The sequence below is a fragment of the Rana temporaria genome, chromosome 3 (genome assembly GCF_905171775.1).
Source record: "Rana temporaria chromosome 3, aRanTem1.1, whole genome shotgun sequence".
NCBI lineage: Eukaryota > Metazoa > Chordata > Amphibia > Anura > Ranidae > Rana > Rana temporaria.
In genome coordinates this window covers 263,846,874-263,853,479 of record NC_053491.1, presented here as the reverse complement: position 1 = coordinate 263,853,479, position 6,606 = coordinate 263,846,874, and the positions used below count along the sequence as shown (strand labels likewise).

Sequence of the window (6,606 nt, the reverse complement as noted above, 5' to 3'; positions counted from 1 at the left end):
CTTTTATCTCACCTCAGCCTACTCAGTACAGACATACAAACAGATTTTTGAGCAATTAACAAACCTGACAAATGCGTTTAGAGAGGTAAGAGATCCAATGTTTGAAATGATGTCAACATTTCGTTTTTTTTTATTTGTTTAAAAATGTACCTTTCTGCACAACAATTAATACTGCTTTTAGAGATTAAAAAAGCTTTTGTGTGAGGTATATTAGTATTGTAATGTATAACTACTGTCTACTTATTTCTACAGATAGACTGCAATTCTACATTAGTACCCGTACTTGGAGAAACTAAGGTACAAATTAAATTGCTTAACCTTTCTGGGCATTGATATCCTTATATTAGAGGTGCTGTCGGAAAAAAATGTGTGTGTGTATATATATATATATATATATATTTTGTAACATGTATTTGACAGTGAAAAAAAGTGTATCTTACAAACTCCGCAAAATTAAAACTTAATTTAGAAAAACAGTGCAGTACAGCAAATAAATACAGTTTACCTTTTAGGGCCTTTTTTGGCTGCTGCCTTTGCATTCCCATGGACTTTTATTGTCATTACTGGCAAGAAAGTTGTTAATTATGTTTAACGATTTCAACAGCTTCCAGTTTTATTCAAGAATACCTCTTTAATAATTATCAATGTTTACTGTATAGTTGAGTTAAAGTATATCAAAAGCCAAAATATTCTTTCTAAGCTTTAAATAGAATGTGGAAGGGTTAGAACCCCTGTCATGTTTATTGCGGTCTTTGTCTCCAAAGAGTTACTATAGCTCTGTGTCCTGGTGACCATTGTCGCTGGGATTTAAAATGCAAAAAAAATCCAAAATTAAGGCTGTCTCAAGAACATGAATAAATCAGAAATCTTCCAAAAGGGAAACTCTTTATGGTGACCATGGAGGTGATTTCCCTCATTTTAAAGAGATATTGTCATCCATCCTAATGTCTCTATGGGACATGAAGTGAAGGGAATTTTCCTCAGTGGGACAAAGATGGCAAATTAGTTCAAGTAATTTAAGAAAAAAGCCACTGTAATGGAAATACTTATGGACAGTATTATTATGTACAGCCTAGTACAAATAACCACGTAATTGCATAAATATATCGATTTTTATTTAATTGTATCTAAAAATACAGAAGTATAATGTATTAACATAAGAAAATACACACATCATCTAAAATATTTCCCCTATACAGTATGCATGGGGATCTCCCTATCAGGGGTGGACTGACCATTCGGGCACTTGGGCATTGCCCGAGGGCTCCATGCCACTAGGGGGCCCCATTAGGGTTGCCAGCCTCAGTAAAACCAGGGATAGTATGTAAAATCTGTTTTTTTTTTAAAATCCCAAGATTATAGCTGCCCTGCCTCTCCAGTACCTTTTCAGTGCGTGTATGTGTACTGTGTGCGCATACTGTGTGTGTATATATTGTGTGTCTGTGTGTGTAAACTCCTATTGCCCCGGGGGCCCCATAATCTTCTATTGCCCGGGGGCCCCATGAGTTGTCAGTCCCCCTCTGCTCCCTATATTTCATAACGCTAACTCTTTAGGCAATGGTCTCTGTGAAATCACAAATACTTCAGTATCATCCAGTCTCATCAGGTAGTCTAGGCAATAGTCTTCTAGCCCTATCCATGAGCTCTGTTAACAACTAAGTGTGTATGTGTGAACTAATACTATCCACAGAATGATTATAACAACATAATTGAGGATTCATAGGTGATTATCATATCCCATTATTAAAGAGTATTTAAACCCAACATTTCATATTCCACATTGTGGTCAGTTCTCTAGCTGTGCTGGGAACCTAGCCTGCTCTCTTCCAATGATCAGACTTATCCCCCCTGCACAACCATTCACTGGGAAGATCAGTGTGCTGCTGCTTTTTCTCCCCCAAACTGTAATGCAGCTGAGAACAGAGGGAATATAGTTCTAAAAAAAAATGATAAAAAAGGTATTTATAATGTTATTTTTTTTACCTTGTATTTCTATGTTAAACTGAACAGGTTGTTTTACAAGGTGATGATTTACAATCACTTTACGACAAATGCCATCTTGCTGCAAGATGACCTTGTAAATTAGTAGCTAGATAAATGTCTAATAAACATATGCCTTGTTTCTTGTGAGATGCCACAGCATGCAAGCTGTAATTCAAAGGGGATACCTACCAAGCATGCAACAACCTCTATATAACTGATGGACAAGAGCAGCCCATTTTGCAGTGGTCATTGGTTTATTATACCTCTTGGGGATCCTTGTTGTCATTGTCATGCAAGTTTGAGGCAATTTGATTGGTGGACTTTGTGCGCTTTCTTGAAGGAGCACATCCTGGCTCGATATTATGTGGATGTGCTTAAGTATATGAGCCAAGGGCTATCTGCATTAACCTTGGTGGGCCCTTACAACATTCATTGTCCCATCCTCATATTCCAAGTGAAGTACCCCCTTTGAATTACAACTTGTATGCTGTGGCTTCTCACAAGGAAAGTGACATGTGTTTACAGACATTTATTTTCTGGCTAATGATTTTGCCTTCTTGCAGCAACTACCTGTGGCATTTGTCTTAACGATGGGATACGATTATCACCTATAGATTTGTTGTGATTTCTTCATATTTATATTCAAAAGACAAGTACAACGTTTCCTTATAAGTCACCTTTTCCTTATGCTGGAGTATTAGTGATTGGACAGAGATTATTGTTTGAAGATTAGTTTTAGGGATATTAAAAATAGGGAGCTACTTATGCATGCTTTGCAGGGGAAGATTTTAGATTATTTAAAATGTGTGTATTGTCTGTTGTCAATAGGTTACATGTACGTGTTCTGACTATAATTAAATAAAATATATATATATTTTTGAATTACGTGATTATTAGATTTTACCTGTTTTTTGAAAGCCTGTTCATAAGTATTTACAAAAGGGGTTTATTGCTTAAATTAGTTTGACTTTGGGGGCTTTTTTATGAATAGTTATGATATAATTATAAATTAAATTCATTATATGTATTAGATTGATGCCATAAAGCAGGTGTTTTAGAAAGTATACTACTGTATGTTTTTCAACACAAAAAACACCAATTATATTGTTTTAATTATTGTAACTTTCTTTCCCAAAGAATGTGTCAGCTGCTGAAATCTGCTGCAGAGCCACAAAATCCCTGAAGAAAATTTGCCTACCCGGGAGAAAATACTTGCATAAACTTGAGCATTTCCTAGATGTTGTTAAAGCCCAAGCAAAGCAGACCAAACATGCTGTAAGCACTTCCAATTTATAGTTTACTATACAGTATTTAAAAAAAATTATTCAGGTCTGAAATGCCAGAACAACTTGAATAAATCAATTCTGTTAAGCCTTAAAAGTCATAATTTGTTTCTCCATCCTGCTTTAGCTGCTACCAATTCTTGTGCCTAAAATTCAGTATAACTGCCATACACATGCCCCATGGTACTCATGTCATTGACATATACAACTGTAAGTCAGAAATTGCTGCAGAACATGCAAGCCTTAAAGCAGAACTCCATGAAATTGTTATTTTCTCCCATGCAGGGGGGTCGTGACCGCACTGCATGGGTTAACTGCTTTTTTTGTCTCGTGGCGCACCAAAAGGCTGTACTTACCCTATTTTTCAATCCTCTGTAAAACGTCTCTCCCCCATATCCATTGGTGGACTGTTCCTGCCGTCCTCACTTTCAGAGCCGGTTAGTGGGTGTGATGGTGTCCGGAGCAGTTCATTCACAAGATTGCTAGCGTGCAGGGGGGCAGGAGGACCGGTCTTGCACTCGGAGGCCGATTAGATAAGTATATCTCCGCTCTTCAATCCCCTAGACAAAAACAAGCAGTTAACACATGCAGTGTGGGTACAGATTTTGCCCAGAGTTATTCTTTAAAGTGCTTGTAAACCCTAACAATGCTGCTTAAGTATATAGGGACAGATTCAGGTAGAAGTGCGGCGGCGTAACGTATCGTAGATACGTTACACCGCCGCAAGTTTTCATCGCAAGTGCCTGATTCACAAAGCACTTGCGATGAAAACTATGCCGGCGGCCTCCGGCTTAAGCCCGCGTAATTTAAATGGGCATGTGCCCATTTCGTAACTCCCGCCGTGCTTTGCGCAAGGTGACGTCATTTTTTCGAACGGCGACGCGTGTAGCGTAATTCCGTATTCCCGGGCGGCTTACGCAAACGACGTGAATTTTTAAATTTCGACGCGGGAACGACTGCCATACTTTATACAGCAATACGATTGCTGTGTAAAGTTAAGGCACCAAAAACGACGACTAACTTTGCGACGGGAAACTAGACTAGCGGCGACGTAGCGAACGCGAAAATCCGTCGTGGATCGCCGTAACTCCTAATTTGCATACCCGACGCTGGTTTACGACGCAAACTCCCTCCAGCGGTGGCCGCTGTACTGCATCCTAAGATCCGACAGTGTAAAACAATTACACCTGTCGGATCTTAGGGATATCTATGCGTAACTGATTCTATGAATCAGTCGCATAGATACTCTGAGAGATACGACGGAGTATCTGAGATACTCCGTCGAATCTCCTTTGTGAATTTGGCCCTTAGTTTTTTGCCACTTTTTCGTATAGATTATATATATATATATATATATATATATATATATATATATAATTTTTTTTTTCAAAAATGAAAAAGGTCTGTAAACGAAACACGGCTAAACGCGCTTGAAATGCCTGTAAACTGTAAGCTTCTGAATGCATTCTAAAAAATGCCTCTAAACTCAACTGCCTAGAAACGACTGTAATGCCGCGTACAAATGATCGGAAATCCCTAATTTTCTGGCTCAAACTTGTCTTGCATACACCTGGTCACACAAACGTTGCCAGACATTCCGATCGCTAAGAACGCGGTCACGTACAAGACGTACGACAGCACTATTAAAGGGAAGTTCAATACCAGTCGTGTTAGTAGAAGTTTGGTGAGAGACGATTCGCGCTTTTCAGCCTCGTGCTTTTCAGTCCGTAACAGCGTGATGAATGTGCTATCTCCATTACGAACGCTAGTTTTACCAGACCGAGTGCTTCCGTCTCGTACTTGATTCAGAGCATGCGTGGAATTTTGTGCGTCGGAATTGTCCACACACGATCGGAATTTACGAGAACGGATTTTGTTGTCGGAAAATTTGAGAACAAGCTTTCAAATTTTTGTTGTCAGAAATTCCGAAAGTAAATGTCCGATTGAGCCTACACACGGTCGGAATTTCTGACAAAAAGCTCCCATCGAACATTTGTTGTCAGAAATTCTGACTGTGTGTACGCGGCATAAGGCTTCATTTTTTTCACCTGCCTGTAGAAGCACTTCTATTGTATTCTATGGGTCTTTGCACATTATGAAGAATGTTGGTAAAGAGAAACAGCTAAAAATGTAAAACTGTCTTTCTAGGTCAAATGTGATGTTTCTGAAGATGAGGAAGATATAAGCTCATTCCTTGGTTCTCTTCGTTCATACTTCCAGTACAAAATTTTCAATCATCAGCCATGAAATCTGGTTGGAAGAAAAGAAGTTGCTGCCTTGCCATCATGCTAACATTACCAAGCACAACCCATCTTTGTTATGACTACATGCCATTTACAGAAATATAGTACTGTATATTTTATTGTTATATAAATGTAATAAGTGAACTTAGCTATTTATTTCTATAATTTTTACCATATGTTTGGCTTTGTTTACACACCATGATAATGTGAAGAATGCAGTTATCAGTCCCTTACAGCAAGCCACCTGTCCTAGCCACTGCTTTCTTTATCTCTTCATATCAATCATTACTTATATTCGCTGCTAACTTGATATGAAATACTCATCTATGCACTAAACATTTCCTAGCTAAACAATTTGAATTTTTTTAACCTAGCAGGCGTATTTTCTTCATGCAGTATTAAACCCAAAAGCGAACATTTATTGTATTGCAGCTTACCAATTCTTTGATGTTATGGCTCAATACATTTTCTTATTTAGGTTACCTTTTTTCTATTTTTATCTGGGAAAATTCGTTCCTGTACACCAATTTGGATGCAAACCAGGTCTGAATTTTTGCCTTAATTTTTCATCTGAAATAGAGCCAAAAATGCACAGGACCCTTTTCCAGTGTGGAACACAGGCCACCCTGGATAGATCTATCTATCTATCTATCTATCTATCTATCTATCTATCTATCTATCTATCTATCTATCTATCTATCTATCTATCTATCTATCTCTCTTACATTTTAACACGTGGCCTCTGGGCAGTGTTTATAGTTTCATAGCGTAAATGGTTAACCTGAGATAGGCCTGCCCATTTGTTTGCAGCTAGAACAGAACTCATTTTGGGATCAGAGGGCCAGAGAAACTTAAAGGGGTTGTAAAGGTTTGTTTTTTATTTTCTAAATAGGTTCCTTTAAGCTAGTGCATTGTTAGTTCACTTACCTTTTTCTTTCGATTTCCCTTCTAAATGTTTTTTTTTCTTTGTCTGAATTTCTCACTTCCTGTTTCTCCTCAGTAAGCTTGCCCCTATCATTCATGGGGGTTAGTCAGCCAGAACAGCTTACTGAGGAGAAACAGGAAGCGAGAAATTCAGACAAAGAAAAAAAAACATT

At 38.1% G+C, this 6,606-nt stretch overlaps 1 long non-coding RNA gene across 1 annotated transcript; it reads left to right on the top strand.

Annotated features, from left to right (window-relative positions):
• The first annotated feature begins 250 nt into the window (after positions 1-250).
• Positions 251-6,044, top strand: LOC120930831. Its single transcript, XR_005747729.1, has 3 exons — positions 251-297; positions 3,121-3,258; positions 5,415-6,044. It is a non-coding gene; the product is annotated as an uncharacterized LOC120930831 (long non-coding RNA).
• Positions 6,045-6,606: the final 562 nt, after the last annotated feature.